Source organism: Gavia stellata, chromosome 8 (genome assembly GCF_030936135.1).
Source record: "Gavia stellata isolate bGavSte3 chromosome 8, bGavSte3.hap2, whole genome shotgun sequence".
In the NCBI taxonomy this organism is placed as follows: Eukaryota; Metazoa; Chordata; class Aves; order Gaviiformes; family Gaviidae; genus Gavia; species Gavia stellata.
The window spans coordinates 32196108-32214432 of NC_082601.1; positions in this window are offsets into that span (position 1 = coordinate 32196108).

Here is an 18325-nt window from a genome sequence, read left to right on the forward strand (position 1 = left end):
AGCAGAAGGGACCCCAGGGAAGGCTTTCTACTTCTCTCTTCCATGAGGAGATGCCAGCGGTGGTTCCCGCTGCCCAGCCCACCTCCTCCTGAGACACCTGCACCCACCAGTCCCTCCAAAATCCTCTGTGGACCTGGGGCTGCCTGTGCACAGCACAGGGGTGCCTCTGCTCCCTGGGAGCTGCTCTCCACTGCTCTGGCCAAACCCTGGAGATGAGCTATCAAACCCCCCCCACAGCCTTGGGGGGCTGTCGGGGAAAGGGCCTGGGCCCTGCTGCGCTGGGGGAAAGCTCAGAGGGGAGAAACAGCGGGAGAACTGGAGGAGTGGGGAAAGAGCGCAGGTTTATTGGGGAGGAGGCATCCGGAGGGAGTGGGGTGCACTTCATGATTGTCAAGTCTATTTTATGATACCGCTTTTTTTCCCTTCTGAACAACTGTGGTTAGAAATACCCTAATTGGCAGTAATGAAGTTAATGACTAGTAACAGGCAACTATGCAGGCAGCTGGCCAGGACGGTGAGGGACACAGAGAGCCGAGGAGCCATGGCTGTGCTCCTCGCCCTGCCCACTGCAGGGCGCACCCCATGCTGTGCGGCTTCGCCCAAACGCCCCCTTGGCTGGGCAGCAGCAGGGCCAAAACGGCAGTCACCCCACGGCCCCATCCCGGGGCTCCCCACCTGCAAACAGCAGCGCTGGGTTGCTCACGACGCTGCCTAACTCCTCTGCAAACAGCGTTCGTAAATCCCCCCCTGCGTCCCCCGGCTCTGCCCGGCAGCCCCAGCCCCGCTGCAGCCACACCACCCCACGAGCCAAGCCACTTCGTCAAACACATACTCATTTAAGGATTACGCTAACGTTGCTCATTTCTAGGTCAATTATTGACTTGAATCATGTTAAAGTTTAACATAAATATGCTGCTATATCACCTGTACGTATCTTATGATAATTATATGGTTACAAAATAATTCTAAAATACTAGGGAAACTAGCTACCACTGGAAAATAAAGGCTCACAGACTGCTCTGAAGCCCGTGCGAAGAAATACAAAGAGTTCCAGTATCTTTGTATCAGCTTCACAAGGAATAATCAATTTAGATTATTACACACACCTACAAATTAGTTACTCTCCAGTTAAAATCTTTGCTTCCTAAAAATGTTTTGTCAAACCTTATCAGAGAGGAAAGAGGGGGATAGAGGATGAGCAGAGAAAGGCAAGGCATCGTATCATAAGCAGCTTGTAAAGCTACAAACAACATGAGAATAATCTTTTTTTTTTTCAAAAAAGAAAAAAGCACTGCTAACTTTTTCACATTTTAGTAAACTTTTCAATTAGGATTTCTTCCTGGCTATTTAAATATGCTTAAAGTAATGATTTTCTGTAATTTGTCTTTTTCCTTTGGAAACATACCGTGCTATTGTCAGCTTTAAAAAAGAAGCAATTTTCTGACTTTTGAGATTGAGCAGGTCATGGAAAAATTACTACTGTGGGAACCTATAATTAAATAGAAAATGCAGCTGCACTTATAAAAAACTAAAATTAAGTTTATTCTATTAATACTCGATTCTAGAATAGTATTTGACTCTTCAGACACAGGTCTTAGCTGAAACTGTACCTCACCTGCAGAACATCACTAGCTGCACAGCTACTTGCAAAAGCAGACATGATATAATATGTACAAACACATAGCCAATTATTTGCTGTTCATCGGAATTAGATTTAGTATAGCAGGATAGTCATTTACATTTACACACGTAGTCCCTTTCTTTCCTCTTTTCCTAGTATTGGCACTATATCCTTGGGCATTTGGGTTTTTTTTAGGAACTCAATTAAAATAAATCTACGTAAGTCAGTAGTGTTTATTATAAATTTAACTAGAAAAAAGAAGTACAGAAAGGAACTTTTGAACAAAACTTGTAGTACATCTGAATTGAATAAAAATGTCTTCCCAGCATTTGACTAGTCATGAAATGGAGACAAGATTCTACACAATACCATGATACAAAACCAGGCTTCGTGTATATCTAAAGAAAATTTATCACAGTTCCCAACTGAATGTTTGCATGGTACCAGATACAGGCTTTGAATTAAATTCTAAATGAAAATATTGAAAAAAAATTTTTGTGACCCACAATAGGTTTTAAAACACGTAAAATATCCAAGATAAACAAAAGCCTCACCGAGAAAATAGGGTAGAGACATGTTGACTAACAATTCATGAGACTTGTTCTGATGTCTGATGATAAAAAATACTTGCACAGAAATCTGAAAAGAACTATATAAAATTAGAAAAAGGCCAAATCACTCTAAAATAACAGTATTAATTTGATTTACTAATAGTAATAAAACCAGCATTTAGGATGACACCTTTCATGATTTTCTAGGGTAATAATAGGTGAAATTCCCCAACCCACTCTTATTGCATGATAACACAGAAATTGCTGAATACAAATGTTCTTTTATATACTATACAATAATTTGTAAAACTGTATTTCCTTTAAACCTCCACTAATTCACTAAGTTTAAGGGTTGTTTTTTTCTTTTAATAAACAGGAAGGAAATTTTCCATCTTCTTTTCATCAATCATTTTCACATATCCAGCTTTCTGTGCTATTACAAAGAACATAACTAAACCCATACAGTTTATATAAATGTCTATACCCTATTTATAACATATAAGAAACTGAAATCCTTTCTTCATGTGCAAGTACAACTTCACTATTTTTAATACACTTACATATTATATTTAATAGAGCTATCCACAACTAATGTGAGAATGAAAACAGCGTATCAGAAATGGTAAAAAGATTTGTGAAGAAACATTATACACAACCCAGGGAAGATTTTTTTTTACCCCTTTCAGAAATGACTTGTGAGTGACAGTGTCGTCGCAGAGAAAGCCCACAAAACCTATAACATAGCATACACTGCTTGATTAAGACGCCCAGAAGTGATCCTAAGAACCAGGAGTATAATTATTTCAATTTCACATCTACAGCTTGCTTTCTCTCGGCTGCCTGTTTGGTCAGTGACATGGTTTATATTTTTTTTCTCTTTGTGCCGTGGAGCTGGATTTCTATTTTCCAGCTGCATATATTCCACGGAGGAAAGGAAAACTGATCCATGAAGTTCCTATTTGCATAAAGCACAGAAACATCTGTCACAAGATTCTTGCTGGTGGATTGAAGCATCAGGAGATACTGCCGTTGATCATCTGCCCTTAATAATATTGAATTCTTTTTCTGTCAATAGGAGTTCTGAGTGAGGGTGTTTAAGAAGGCAGAGAAAAGAGAGCATTTGATCAGAGAAGATATATTCTTACTATTACTTGAAATGAGTGATCGGTTACGTGATACTGTCTCACAGAAACACTCACAAATGAGCGCTGCCCCAGGATCAGCAAATGCCCTGTTCCATCTGATATCAGTTCTTTGCAAATACAGATCTTATACAGGTATACGACGATCAGCATCCTGCTCTTGCCTACAATGCACAGCAGCTTTTTTTGTTAAACTTTACGCAATGAATGATCCACGGTAGCAAAGCTAACATTAGAAAGTGCTCAATCTGAAGTGCTGTTTTGAGTTTTGATTTCAGTTTAGGGAATCAAATAAAAAATCTTGAGGAAGACTTATCTGTGTCTCAGACCAAGAAAATGTTCATTGTATTTCTCTATGTATATAATGCATGTCTACAATCATAAATATCAGGTGGAGCAGCCAATTCGTTCATACAGAATACATAAATAGAATAGAAATTCAGTGAAATAGAATAGCAACTATTTTAAAAACAGAATTACTATGTTAGATCAGGTGTTATTTCTAAAAACACTAAAAGTACTTTTGGTAATATACAAGATTCATATTTCTGCATTACGTTTTGCTCTTTTTTATTACAGACTATTTTTAAAATTCGCTAGCTCTGTTGATATAACTGTACAAGCAGATTTTAGGCTGGCCTCCCCTCTCACACCACTGAGAGTCAGAAATCAGTCTAACCTACGGTATGCAGTGCAAACAAAGTGCTCTCCGCAGCATGTGTGTTTTGTGGAGTCTAACAGCCAAAATGAGAGGAAAATAAAGTTTCTTCACATTTACTGTCGACTTATGTCAGAAGTAGCATGAAGGTGATCAATACAGCATTATTCTCTCCGTTTTCTGCCAACAGCTCCAAGATAGCCGGCTTCCTAAGCTAGGTCAGCAGAGATTAATATCACATTCGTAACATCTCATTCATCATTGTCATTGTAAAACAAAAAGGCTTTAAACATTTCTTATTCATAGCGGATCTCTGTAACATGCATGCATGCTTTTTTTTTTTTTCCTGTGCTCCTTCACACATTCACAGATACCTCAATTCAACTGTAAATATCTGGGTGCAGAAAATGCCCACTCGCTCGGGAGCACAGCACAACAGGGCCACGAGTCCAGCCAGGGTCACAGCATATTGTGAAACAAACAATTGCAAAAATAATACAAAAAAACCCTGCAGCGGGAGTGATCTTTTCTCCCATACACATATTCGTATAAAAAGTTTCTCTGGCAGTGGTTCACCAGCAGGCAGTAATCAGCTAAGATACTTCTTTGTAATTTTTCTGTTTCATAAATAATACAGGAGTTTACTAACAGGAAGTTTGTGGGAAGCAACCGTAAACAGTCTAGCAATCCATCTGTTATTGCGGAATGCAAGAAAGCTGAATCAGGTTCTCTGCAAGTGGACTATTTTCGTTGTTTGTGCTAGGGAAGATGTGTGGGAAATGGGCATTTAGAGTCATTATTAACATGAACTCTTGCAGACCTCCTTTCTCCCTTGCCTTGCAGAAAGGGATGGCTGGGTGCGATTTCAGCAAGAAGCTTGAGTGTTTCGGTGGCTACAGGGCAGCTTGTAATAAATCTGAGCAAGAAAAGACAAGGCGGTTGTATCAGATGTGAGATATTCAGGTGACGGTTACAAAGAGACTTTTGCTCCCTCGAAATCAGTCTCAGAATGACTTCCCAAATTAAAGCACACACAAACTCCTGTTAGCACCTTCCTCAGTGTCAAGATATTTATCAGGAAGAAATTGAAGGGTTGGAGGGACCTGGAATGGGAGGAAAGGAAACGAGGAAAAATAAGGTAACAATAGAGGTTGTACTGCCGGGCTTTCTGTGTCAGCCCAAGTAGAGAGTCAAGCAAGGGTGAAAAAAAAGCTAGTATCTTTCCCGAAGACAGGCTGTTCTGCTGGCATTCGTCCACCCTTGATACGTTGCTTATGAATAGAAGGCTAGAAAGAGAGCGGGGGCAGGCATGTAAATTAGTCACTACTACTACAAAAGCAAGGTTTCTTTGCCAGCGGCAAAGCGGTGCCTCACCTCAAAGATTAATTGGTAGCACTGAAAGTGTGCATCCAAGATAAAAAGTTGTGCTGCCAAATAAATGAGAGTCAGAAGCCTAAGTATAGGATTATATTCTGTGCTAACTAGGAATAATTTCATTTTAACAAGATAACAAATTCTGCTTATTCACAATAAGTCTGAATATTATACATACAGCACTTGGTTTAGAAGAGACCTCTGTCCAAAACAAAACCTGCTAAAAAGATGTAGGAAGTTGTCAAGAAACAAAAGCGTCAAATTATTGGGCGCAGTATCAGCTAACTGTTGTGCACTTGATAAACTGGGGGCAGTAGTGCAAAAGTGCCCTGCAGGGAGAACAATGTTCAGCAGGCTACGCTTAACGTCAGAGTTTCAATCTTCACAAAGTCTTCACGACGGCAATGTAACGTGTCTTGGATACAGTCGAAACCAGCCTGACAGTGATGCTGACACGCGTAGGACCACGAAGGTGATGGGCTTGCTGAGGCCGGGGGGTCCCGGTCCCGGTGACACGAGTAGGACCACGAAGGTGATGGGCTTGCTGAGGCCGGGGGGGTCCCGGTCCCGGTGACACGAGTAGGACCACGAAGGTGATGGGCTTGCTGAGGCCGGGGGGGTCCCGGTCCCGGTGACACGAGTAGGACCACGAAGGTGATGGGCTTGCTGAGGCCGGGGGGGTCCCGGTCGCGGAACGCGGGAGCCGCCGGAGCCCGCGGCCCCTCAGCCCGTCCCGCGGGGTGCCGCTCCCTGCCGCCCGCCAAGGCTGCCATCTCCCGGCTCCCCTCGGTAAACCCGCTCCCACCAGCAGGGACGGAGGCCTCGCGCTGGGAAAAACACCCGTTCTTTGGGACCGTGGTTCAGAAGCAGATTTCGGGTGCGGGGTGGCTCACCCCCACCCCCGCCTGGTGCGGCACCGGGAAGCGGAGGAGCAGCCGCACGCCTATCCCCGCTTCCAGCCTCCCCAGCCCCGCCGTGTCCCGGCCGGCAAAGCCCAGGCACTAAGGCTGTCCCGAGCACGGGTCTCGCTAGCAAAACAGCAACGCTTTTTTCCGCAGGGGCAGGAGGGCCGCGGCTGCTGCCTGCCGTGCCCGGAGGGTGAGGGACGTGCCCGGCGCTGGGCTTCTGGCTGAGGGGTTTGCTCCCCTCAAGCACACGCGGTGTGAGCAGCTGAGGCTGAGGGTCGGAGTTGTCTGGGAGCCGGGGAGTCAGGAGGGAGCGCACGGCGGGAGCCAGAAATTTCGGGGCTCGAGGGCGCAGCGGAAGGCAGGAGGCGCCTCGCACCCCCCACCGCCACCCACCGCCCTCGCCCCCCCCCGCCGCGGCCCGCCGCAGCGCCCGGCCCGCCGCGCTCCCGAAGGGCTTTGGTGCCCCCTGCCGGCCGGCCGCGCGCACTGCGGCCCGCCGGGCGGCCGTTACCCGCTCGCGAGGCGGCCGTTACCCGCCCTGTGGAGGCTGTGCTGCCCCCCCAGCGCGCAGGGCGAGGAGAGGCCCGCCGCCCCCCGCTGCCCCCCTGCCTCGGCGTGGGGCAGCCCGCGCGGGCCAGCATGATCTTCCAAAGAAACCATGAACTACCCGAATGCCTGCAGCCACCCGCTGAGCCACTGGTACTCATACCTGTAACAGAGAAACTCAGCAGAGCGGCCCTCAGGTATGAGCGGTTCAATTTCACCAGATTTACCTCAGTCTGCATAAGAAAAATCAGGGTAGTAAGTGACATTTTCAAGGCTTCACTGTCTGCATAATACTGTTGGAGTACTCACTCTGGCAAACACATTTTTACAAGACAACATTGCACGATTGCCACTGCAGGAGACACTGACACTTTCATTATTTGTCCTCAAAGAAGTAAAAGACATTACCTAGTAACTGTGCAGTACAGTTAAAAGTTCAGCACCACCTATGCCAATTACACCTGGGCAAAGGGCAGAGTTGCCAAAACAAGGACTGAGCTTTTGATGATTCTCAGTCAAACCAGTGGAAAAGCCTGGAAATCCTTTTCTTGAAACATCAGTATCTGAATCTATAATGTCAATGACTGCACAGGACCCGTGCTTTCCTCACAAAAACCCACCAGAAGTGAATCAAACAGCGCCGCCACTCTACTGCAGGTTTCCCATGTGGGTACGCAATGGGCTTGGATCACTTACACAGGCAGTAGGCGTGAAATTGTCAAAATGTCGTTTAGTAAAGCTGTGGCATTATCTCCTATGACTGTCTCCAGCAGTAGCCCAGCTCTGGAAACATCAAGTCTTTCTAGCTTTTTTTTTTTTTTTTTTTTTTGAGTCTTGTAAAACTTGCTACTGCTCCTGACCAGTCTAACGCCTGCTCCTACCGTGTGAGCATTCACCTCCAAGCGACAAAGCACAGCTGCATTATTTTATTGCTCTAAGGACTAAGAAGGATACCTTATTTCTTAGCATGTAAATCTCATCCAGTTCTGCACAGTTCAAGAGGTGTGCCACTGAGCCAGGTCTACAGCAAAAAACGTTGCACGGTAAGAATTGGTGCTGTTTTGTTACAATTTTTTGTCCTGTCTGTATTTCACTCAGTTAGAGTAGAGCTTGGGGGCATTCTGTTTATTTCTGCATCACTAGGGGGTTGATTTGAATACTCACCAGTGTACCAGCAGGGCCCAGGTACTAAGAGCAAGGTAGCTGTGGTGGTCTGGGGCTCCACCTAGGCACACACAGCCTCTCTGCAGGAGCAGCTCGCTTAAACATGGCATGCACAGATGCACATAGTTCTTCCATTTCTGTAATCAAAATGAGTCACAGCAAGCTCAGGAATCCAGCATTCTCTGTTGCAAGAAACTGCCATGATGAAGGGTCTTGATGGTACTTCCCCTGGGTATCCACTGATATGCATGCTTCTGCAACCCTGGCTTTTCTGCTCTGGGTACCCAGCAAAAACCCATCAAGCAAGTGTTTGATGTTATGGACATTTGTGTGCCACAGGAATTATAAATGAGAACTAACTTCAGGTTGGCAAAATGGTTCTGACAGCTGACCGGTCTGGACATAAAGCCTTACTCTCTGGGAAGAATATAACAAATGAACTTATAATTTACGCACTGAACAAAATCCCTTCCACGGGGAGCCTGAGTCACTTTAACGCTTTGTGAGTTTATCACAGTACATCAACAGAACAGATGCAAGACTCCACTCAGCTTCACTGCTACAACCTAGTCAAGTCCCTAAAAAATCAGAGATCAAACACCTCAGCACAAACTCTCTGAGCTGTGATCCCTGCTGCACCTGTGAGGCACTGCCAGTGTCTCCTCTGCACAACTTGCCATCACTGGGGGGATCTGAGCTGTTATGGTCTCCCCATTGATTGCAGTTTGGAGGCAGGCTCTCTTTCACTCATTCCCTCTGGACCAGCCTTGCCGGGCATCTTGGCTCCAGTCTGCCAAGAGAGAAGTCTAGCATTGGGCGCAACCTGTGACATTACATATCTGGATTTCCTGGCAGAAGGCTACCAGAAATGTTCTCCAGTGAATACAACAGATCAGAACAGATCTGGCAGATCTCATCGTTTTCCCAAGGGTCTAAGGGAGAAAGTGACATCTCCAAAAGCATGCCCAACCTCCACCCCCAAAATGCTGAGTCCTTGGTTCACACTGGCTGCAATGAGGTGTAACAACACAAAGGCTCACACTGTAGTAGTTGGTAGGGAATTCAGATTCTGACCACTTTTGGTGAGCCTGCCTTAACAACCCTGTCAGGTCTTTCCCTAGGCCTTACCTCCAAGTAGCAAAAATAAGACTGCTTCATGTCCTCCTTCTCAAGCTGCCATTCCCTGTGAGAGTCTCTGCTCAGATAGGTTTATGCCCCCGTGGTGAGCTCTCAGGATGCCTCTTATCTGCCTCTCACACCTTCCACAGCAGTCAGTGCTCCTCTCAGCTATAATCCCTGCAGTACCTGAAAGCAGGGACTTTCCACAGGGGCCAGAAGCTGTATCCAGAGCTTTGATGGAGCCTATGAGAGCTGGGTACCTCTCCTTAGGCATTCAGATTTGATTCCCTGAGGCAAGGTCAGTCTTTCATCATAATTACAGAAATTAATGGTCAAAATCCTCTTTGCTAGACTTCCTCCATCTAATGGAGCTACACTACAGGAGACATCTCTTCCTACAGGGATGAAGTCTGTTTCAAAGTCCAGTTGCCCTAGTTGGATGAATCAAGCCGTATTTTATGCTGTTCCTGTTCCTGCTACTTCTCTTGTGTTTGGAGGTGAACTCATGCTGAAAACCACCAGCACCATTACGTTAGGCCATCAATTAAAAGTCATATAGACAGGGACCTTCGAAATTGATCCCAGACTGGAACCTTTGCCCAGATTTATTGACTCATAATGCTAATTTATTTCCTCTTTACCAGGGGAAATCCTGTCCCTATAGTTACCTTTTTTCTTCACTCCAGTTTTGTGCCCAGCTCAGTTACCTGATTCTTACTATTTTCTCTTCTCCTGTTCATGGTGACCAAAACCACTTTATCTGTGGAAAAGTATTTCATATGGCTTTGAAGCTAGTGAGGCTAATTTAAAACACACACACGTGTGCACGCGCACACATGGATGCATGTGTGTGTACCCACATGAACATGCATGCGTGCATACACATGCGTGTGCACATACACACGTGTGCGATTAAAAGTCAGTCCAGGAAGAAAACTCGGTCAACAGGAAAACACAAGTGTTTCTCATTGCTAGGAATCATGACACCGTGCAGCAGGCAGCAAAGCAAAGCCTTACCGTAAACACCCAGAAAAACAGATGTTGAGAGGGTGTGAGCTGGAGGTTGGGAATCGCACAGTTCTCCTTTATCTTGCATAATATAATTCTAGCCAGCACTGGGCAAAACTGGCCGTAGAAAGTCACAACATGGGAGAAGCAGAAAAATCTACCATGGTCTACAAGACAGACCACAGGCTTGCTGAGAACTTTTCCCAGGAAGGGAGTTTCTCCCATTGTAATGGAAATTGGAGTTAACGGTAAGTAAATGATAAAGGAAGATTGTCTCCCTGGTCATGTCCATGGAACAAATGCAGTAGCCTTTGTTGGCATGTGCCCTTGAAAAACACATGCTGCTTTGCTGGGAGAGAAACTGAGGGATCATATGCTGTCTTCAAATGAGGACTTGGGTGGGGTCTGAGCCCCAACATTTCTGACAATCTGAAATTCTCAGAGATGCCAATAGAAATTGAAGGTGCGTAGCATGTTATTAGAGGTGCACAGAACCCCACAGCACCGGGTCAGAAGACAACTGTTTGTTGCTTGGCAGCAGAGCCTCTTGCACCAAGCAGAGAATGAGCGAAATAAAGGAAAACAGATGCCTTTGTGCCTACAAAGGAAGAGCTGGAGAATAGTGTCAGTGGTTTGCAGGGTAGGGGTGGAAAAGTCTTGGTGAACTGTTTCAGGACCTTGGACTCTTGCATGATGTTCCCACTGCAAGGTGCCCTGGGGAGTGACGCCACACTCTGGAGCCTTACAAACTCCAAGAGGCTGCCCAAACCTGCCGACATTGTCAGATCTTGTCTGAAAGCTACATTAGCATAACATAGCCTTAATGATCCCAGCATGTACTTGCACAAGCACAGTCCTTCTGCTCTCCATCTCTTCTGTCCCTTGAGAGAAAGCCAGGCAGCTTAGATTCTCTGTCTGATAATCTGTCCTCTTAGGTAAACCATGAATTCAAAGAATTGGAATGCTTAAACCAAGCAGAAAATGTAACAAAGTTAGCTAAAAAAGGTTAAATTCAAGAGAAGTATCTGAAGATCTAGTACACAGTAGCAAACAACAGAGACCAGCAAAACAGATTTTCCCAGGCACTGATCATTCTTGATTCCTAAAGGCAGCAGGAACCGTTTGATGCTTCTGTATCCCTTGTAAGATTAAGATCACTACTGATTTATATGGTCCTTAGGTAGCCAGACCTTAATCTCACCCATTAACCCTCCAGCTCTTGAGGGCTTTCTGCTCTCAGATGCCAAGGAGTATTAGCCCAAAGCATTCAAGTCCTCTGTGGCAGACAGCTTTTGGGAAGAGACTTACCAAAGCAAGGCCCCACAGCCCAGAGATCACTCCTCCTCGCTTCACCCTTGTCTGCTCAGCTTGCTGTCACATCCTCTCTGAGGCCAGCTCTTCCCCGCCAGCTTTGCCCAAATCTCTTTGCTAGAGATTTAAAATCACTGGAAATTTTTAAGACATCCAAGACAAACAGTCACAGAAAAAGGAACTGGGAAGGGCAAACTGTTGGCATACTTGCTGACAGAAACTACATTTTCTTCAGAAGGAGAAATATGTTGCTTCCAGGTTGGTTACTCACAGAAAGTGCTGCTGGGATATGCCAGAAATACATACCTACACATTCTTTACTCTCAAGTAATGACAAATATAACTAGCACAAGAGATGTTGAGCACTGATGTGTATTTTCTCCCCTTGGTGGTATAGCTCTAAAATAGGAAAAATAATGTTGAAAATCCAAGGCATCTATATAGGTGATGTTTATGCATAGGGCCCAGTGCTTAAAGAAAGACATCATGTTTTATTAGTGGAAAAAAAAAAAAAAAAAAGCACATTCCTAAAGAACAAGCTTAGGTCCTGAATGTAGTATCTCTATGTGTGGTCTTTATAATGAAATTAACACAGGACAGGGTTAAGTACTTACAATATGCTTGCCCGGAATGTGCGTATTTACAATCTACATGGAATAGAGTCACCAAAAACTGTGTGTTCTGAAATAAAGAAATAATTACCTGGAAAACTGAAACAGAGTAGCAATGATTTTAAATGGTAATCTAAGCAACGTTTACAATTAATTTTATTTTAAAATGTTCTGACATTTCCAATACAATAATTCCATACAGACCCTCAGAGTTGAAAAAAACCCCAAAAAATGAAAGAAATATTTTTGCCAGATCTTCCCAGCTCTGCATTCTACCAAAAGCCATCATGAGGTCAGTCTTTGTGATGGTCTCCCTGGAGATTTTTGTCTGCCCTAGCTCTCAGGATGAGTTTTTCTGTCTTGGGTCAGTTTATCTTCCCACCCTCTCTCATTGCACGTGATAATACACATTTTGTTTCAGTTTGGGGCTGTTCTGTAATGTTGCCCAAGTCACATCTCAGAACTAGAGTGCTCAGCTTGCTTCTTATGCCTTTTTTTTTTTTCCTGCCTTGTTTTGGTAACTTCTCCATCTGTCTGGAGTTGCAGACACGTTTACTGATGGTTCCGTTCTTTCTTGAAAAATTTCTGGTTTCCATCTATTTCACATCTTCTCTGTCTACGTGATAGCAGCAACACCTGCATTTCTGAGTGCTGTGCCTCTGCAGCCCCTTTTTGTATGTTCTCAATTCTTACCTCTGCTACTCCCAAACTTCTGTGAAGTACCATGTACTGGTGGCTGGAGATGTGGTGCTCCTGTGGGTAACACTATGTGTCTTTGTAAAACTAAACGTGTCAATAAAAGTACCTCTGCTGATCACGAAAGAATAGCAAACATTATATTCTTCCACATGAGAAACGAGTCCTCAGTCTTCCCTACTCTCTTCCACCCTGAAACATGAGCTGCTCCGTCAAGATCCCTGCAAGGTGCAACTTGCAAACCATTGCTGGGTTCCGTCTCATCTCGCTTCAGGTAGTTGCAGCACAGACAAGTCTATCCAAATCAGGCATCAACATTTGTTTCCTAGCTGCCAGAGGGACAAATCCCATTCAGCCCAGCCTCGGCACACACACCTACGAAGGCCTAGGACTCTGGGTGTGCGTAAGTCTCTCCATCACCCGTGGCAGCTACAGCACAGACATCACCTGTTTGAGCTAGTCGCCTAAAGGTGGGCAGTCCACGCCTGCCTCTGGTCCTGCCTCGGCGTGTCACCCGCACTAGACGGGTCCTGGCCCCGTGTCGCCAGGACGAAAGCATTTTCCCGTGCTGAGACAGGAAGGAGGCGTGGAATATAGCTCAAAGCTGCCACTCGAGCGGTAGCTGCCTGCCCCCGGCGCAGCTGTGTGGACAGGGCTTCCCTGATCGAGCAGCTGCCGCCCGATCCCCCACCCCGCGGGGCACGCGGGACCCCCAGCCCCGCCGCCAGGCCTCTGCCGCTGCGCGCCGCGGCCGCCAGAGGGCAGGCGAGGCCAGCGGCCGCGCCCGCCGCCGCACCGGCGGCCGACTGCCTCCAGGTACCCCCCCCCCGAACCGTGAGCTACCTTCGAAAGGGCGTTCTCCCCTTTTAACCTGGGATTAACACCTGAAGTCACACGGGGAAAACACGCTACTAAGAATGTGCAAGTGATCAGTGGAAGTATGGGGGATTCCTCCTCAGAATGAGCACTTTAGGGTACGCAGGAAAAGAACGATCAGATAAAAATGAGTGGACAAGCAGGTGTGCCACAATTATAAATAAAAGGAAAGCTGCACATTATGATGAACCAAAGATCTGCTAAAGCATCTGTAGTAGGCTTCTTGCAGAGTCCAGTAGCAAGGCTAGGCATGTATTCTGCGGAAGAGAAAGTCAGCATCCAGCATGAGTGAAGCTGAAAGGACCACACCTCAACTCTATGTTTTGGGATTTCAACCAACATGCAGATTTAACAAGATGCCATTCTTCATGTAAATCCTACACAATCCTTGAAAATTCCTGAATTTTCAAGGGACTGATTGAAAAATTTCTCTTAAGAGGACTGCAAGTTTTAAACAAGTCAGCTTCACTACTTGCAATCCAAAAACCTCCTTTTTAGTATATACATGAAAGCTAAGTATATATTTTCTCAATGCTGCAACATAAAAAATGCACAAAACAATTGTTCCTGATTTCAACATTAAAGCTTTATTCATTCCAGGACTTGGCAATAATGTATAAACCTCAAGTCAATAGCTGTAAGTGAACCGCACATTTTTCTCACAGTACATTTAATTAAGCTCTCAGAGGTTTTAATTTTAAAAGACTTTTTTTTTTTAATTTGACATTCTCCTATTTCTTTCATAATATAGATGGAAAGAGTTCTTTGCATGGTCCAATGGGAATATCTGCAAGAAAGCATTAGAAACTGCATTTCAAAGCTCTTTCCTTTCCCAGCTCAGTTACCAAATGAATTTCCTTCACTGGTGCTCAACCACCTGCAAAGCCCGAGAAGTGTGTAACTGCATTTTCAGCATGAAAACTGTCATCTATATGGATTTAAAAGGGGGGTGTGTGTAAAAATAATGAAGTTCAGTGATAATTTGGGGCAACCTAGACAAGGGAAACTAGACAAGGAAGAATTCAGGAGCTCATGAAACCTCCCAACAACCCCATCAAGTAACTGTTTCCAAGGCTCCGTCATGCTACTGGGAACAGAGGAAACAAATATACATGGCATATACTGGTACCCACCCCAAGTCTGTTTAGTCCTGTAATCAGGCAGACAATCAGACAATGGTTACACCAATTTTTTATGCACAGCACATTTTCCTTCCCTGGGGAGCTCCTCAGCAGAGGAGACTGAAGCTGCCGCTGCTCCCTCTTAAGAGCCTTCAGGGCCCAGGCTGAAGACAGGACAAGCGGGAGAACCCCACCTCAGGGTGTAATACAAGAACAATGTTCCTCAACGGGAAACTGCTCCAGTTGGGAGATTTCAAAACAGTCACAAACATCCACTACTTTCTTGAGGCTACATTTTCCCAAGGTCCTCATAATGGCTGTTTTGCCTATTAGATTGAAATTTCTTGAGAAAATATATACTTTGCAAAAGGCCAAGTTAGCTGTTATTGTTACAGTGACATACAGTGTCATTTACAAGCTCTAATTATTTTGGAATAATTTTTCTGTCCATGAAAAGCAGCCAGAATGCATGGAATTTGGCTCCACTGATAAAAGTAGCAAACATTTGCTTTATGTTCCACTTTCTGGGGGTAAAAAAAAAGGCAGCTCATTTTGAAAAGGTCAAAATTTACAGGGGGAAAAGGTAGGCTTAAATGCCCAAAATGCAGCAGGTTTAGCTCTGTCCCTTTTAATCATCTGGATTGTAGGAGCTTGGCTGACACCAAATTAAGGAAAACTGAAACCAGATGGTGTAGTTGCAGCAGTTTTCTATACTGATCTTTTAAAGCAGCACTGGCACTCTTGAAGAGAGGTAAAACAATTATGTAAGGAAAGCACCAACATACTGCAACCTATTAATAAGAAGTTTCAAAGCATTGAGATCTTTGATGGCTGCATGATAACAGTAACCGGCAAACACAATATACAGTGAAAATACATTCCTTTCTCCGTTAAATTATCCTTGGACTTTCTCACTCTCTTCTCTTCCCCTTTCCACCAGCAGGAGTCCCACAGACATTAGGGTACAGTAAGAACTGATTAAAGACTTACAAATACTTGGTACGTTGTTTTTCTAATCAGAGTTAATGAAAAGTCTTCCACTGCAAGACATCATAAAGCTATTTCAGAGATATTCCTCTATCAATAGCAAGTTGGCCCTATTTAATGGAAGCTTGGAAAGTACACTGTCAATTTAAATTTGTACCCATATAAAAAAACAGTTTAGAAACCCATAAAACTAGTAGGAATGTTTACACAATTTAAAAACATTCCAGCAAGGACTGTAGCTATTAAACAAATCAGCATGTCCCAGAGTGTTTGAAGCCCAAACATTGAAACACTAAGTACCCATGAGTATAATTTGCCTTCAAACACTTTTTTAAAAAAGATGCTCTTTATGGCCAACAAAAGTTCCAGTAAAAAAAGGCACGGACAAAAGAATCTCATGAGTGAGTACTGAGTGTGGTATAGACAGAGGGTTACAGGTTTGCAGGGCAGGATGCTAAGCAGGAGTGGTGCCGGTTGTCATGTCAACTGGGGACTGTGATTATGATTTATAAATTTGCAGTAGCCCTTTTTAAGGGCAATTCAGGCCTTCAGGACATATTCTTCTGGTGAAGAATCATGGCTCCAGTGAAGTCAATAGCAAAAATTCTTCAGTGCACACAAAGCAACCCTACCTCTTTCTTGTCAAAGACTGCCAGGACTCATATACAGAGAACTCTACTACATTGCTTGCATAGCACAGCCAAAATATGTTCTAACAGGTGATGAAATCTTCTCCTTTTTTGGCAAAGTCCCTTTTGAGGAGCACAGCAACTCAAAACTGGCCCGTGTCAGCTCACAGACAGTACATCCCCTTTCTAAATGACACCACTAAGCAACCCCCGCTGCAGGCCACCAAATCCCTCAACACAGGACTGAAGATGAGGTTTGCTTCGAAAAGTGTCTCTCACACAGTGTCTCTTTTTTCCTAAAGAAGGCATCAGGAAGGCTTCCTTCCTAACAGTCAGCCCATTGGAGCCTGAAAGTCAGCCCAGATCCTTTTTTCAGCCCAACTGCAGAATTTGCTTTTTACAGGGAAAATGTGATACCAGTTCCATTAATGATTCACTAGTCAGAAGAGAATACACCTCAGCCTCTCTTTGTATTGTTGTTAGATTTATGAATTAGGGCCTTTAAAAACTTGATTATCTGTGTTGCCACTTTAGTCAGCAACCAAGATTCAACATACACCAGAAGGTCAAGAGAGAGAACAAGAAAATGTCATCTTCAGAGAGGCTTTTGTCTATCATAATCACAATCTGCATAGCAGAAATTTTCTTCATCATCTCTCCCATCACAGTGCAATCCAGAAGGAATGGAGAGAATTGCAGTGTGTCCATTGCTGTTATCAGCTCACATCAATGCAGTTACCAGGTGTAATGATCTATTTTCTGGCTCTTCACAGCTGTGTTCTTCAGGGGACTGGGCTCCCATCCAGTTAAATTCAATAAATACATGTGTAGTCTGAATGACTCTTAGGTTTAGGTGGGGAAAATTGCCTCCTGAGAAAAAGGAGGATGAAAACATGAGAAAGTCAATTAGTTCATTGTCTGAGGATACTCTTCACTGAGTTCCCTTCACTCTCCTTTCTCTGAGTCCAAGAGTCAATATGTTTTTGCTGAAGAGAGCATGATATAGCAGCTCCTTGTCTTTCTGTCCCTGTATGCCCTATTAAATTGCCCCTCCTGTTCCATTTCATCACATATAGGAAGAGCATCAGCACAAATGTGAAGGTGCCCTGTAGTAATTTACAAATATAAGTGCCAGTGTATATGAAATAATAAATACCATGTATTGGTATGATTAATGCACACTTGTCATATTCATTTATTTCCTAAAGGCCTGTGTGGGGCTCATGCAGGGCCGCAGTACTTGTGGGGACTTAAGAGTAGCTCCAGAGGAGCCAGCGTTTGGAGAGTATACTTGGGATGGACGCATAGGCCACAGGAGTGCACCTAGTTCTAAAACCATGGCAGAGACTGTAAACAACACAAATTTACCACACAAATCAAAATGTTTTGCTCCCCATGGGAATTCCAGAGTGTACCTCCAGCCTGAAAGTCTGCATGGGGGACCCATCCTGGTTGTATGCGACTTTTCCCAAGAAGTAAATTCCTTCCTCTTCGGAAGCATCTTTCATACCCTTAAAAAAGAAAAGTGGGGAAGGACGACATTTCCACCATGCCAGAGAGAAAAACCATGACAACAGCCTCAGTGGCTATTACAGCCTCAGTCACAAATCTCAGGACTGTGATAGGGCATGCAAGCAAGAGGAACCAGCAGTCTAACTAAAGAGGACCAAAAAAGGACCCTTTCAAAGTGACTCATTACAAAGGGTAAAAAAAGGAACTTGCATAGATAGCTAAGTCCTTTAGAGCACTCATGATCTCCTCTGTCTGCAACTCTGCTTTGGAAATGTGAGCCAGCATCACAGCATGTGGGCAGATGACTCTGGACGGCTTTCTCATGACATGTCCCTGCAATCCATCCATGGCTCAGCAGTTTCCTTGGTCATTACTGCACTGAAACAAGGTACAACAGGCAACAATGAACCATGTTCCAGATAACAAAATCCAGACCTTACGCAAACTGTTCTTGTGGTATAGGTATCCCAAGATTCAAGGCCATCAACAAA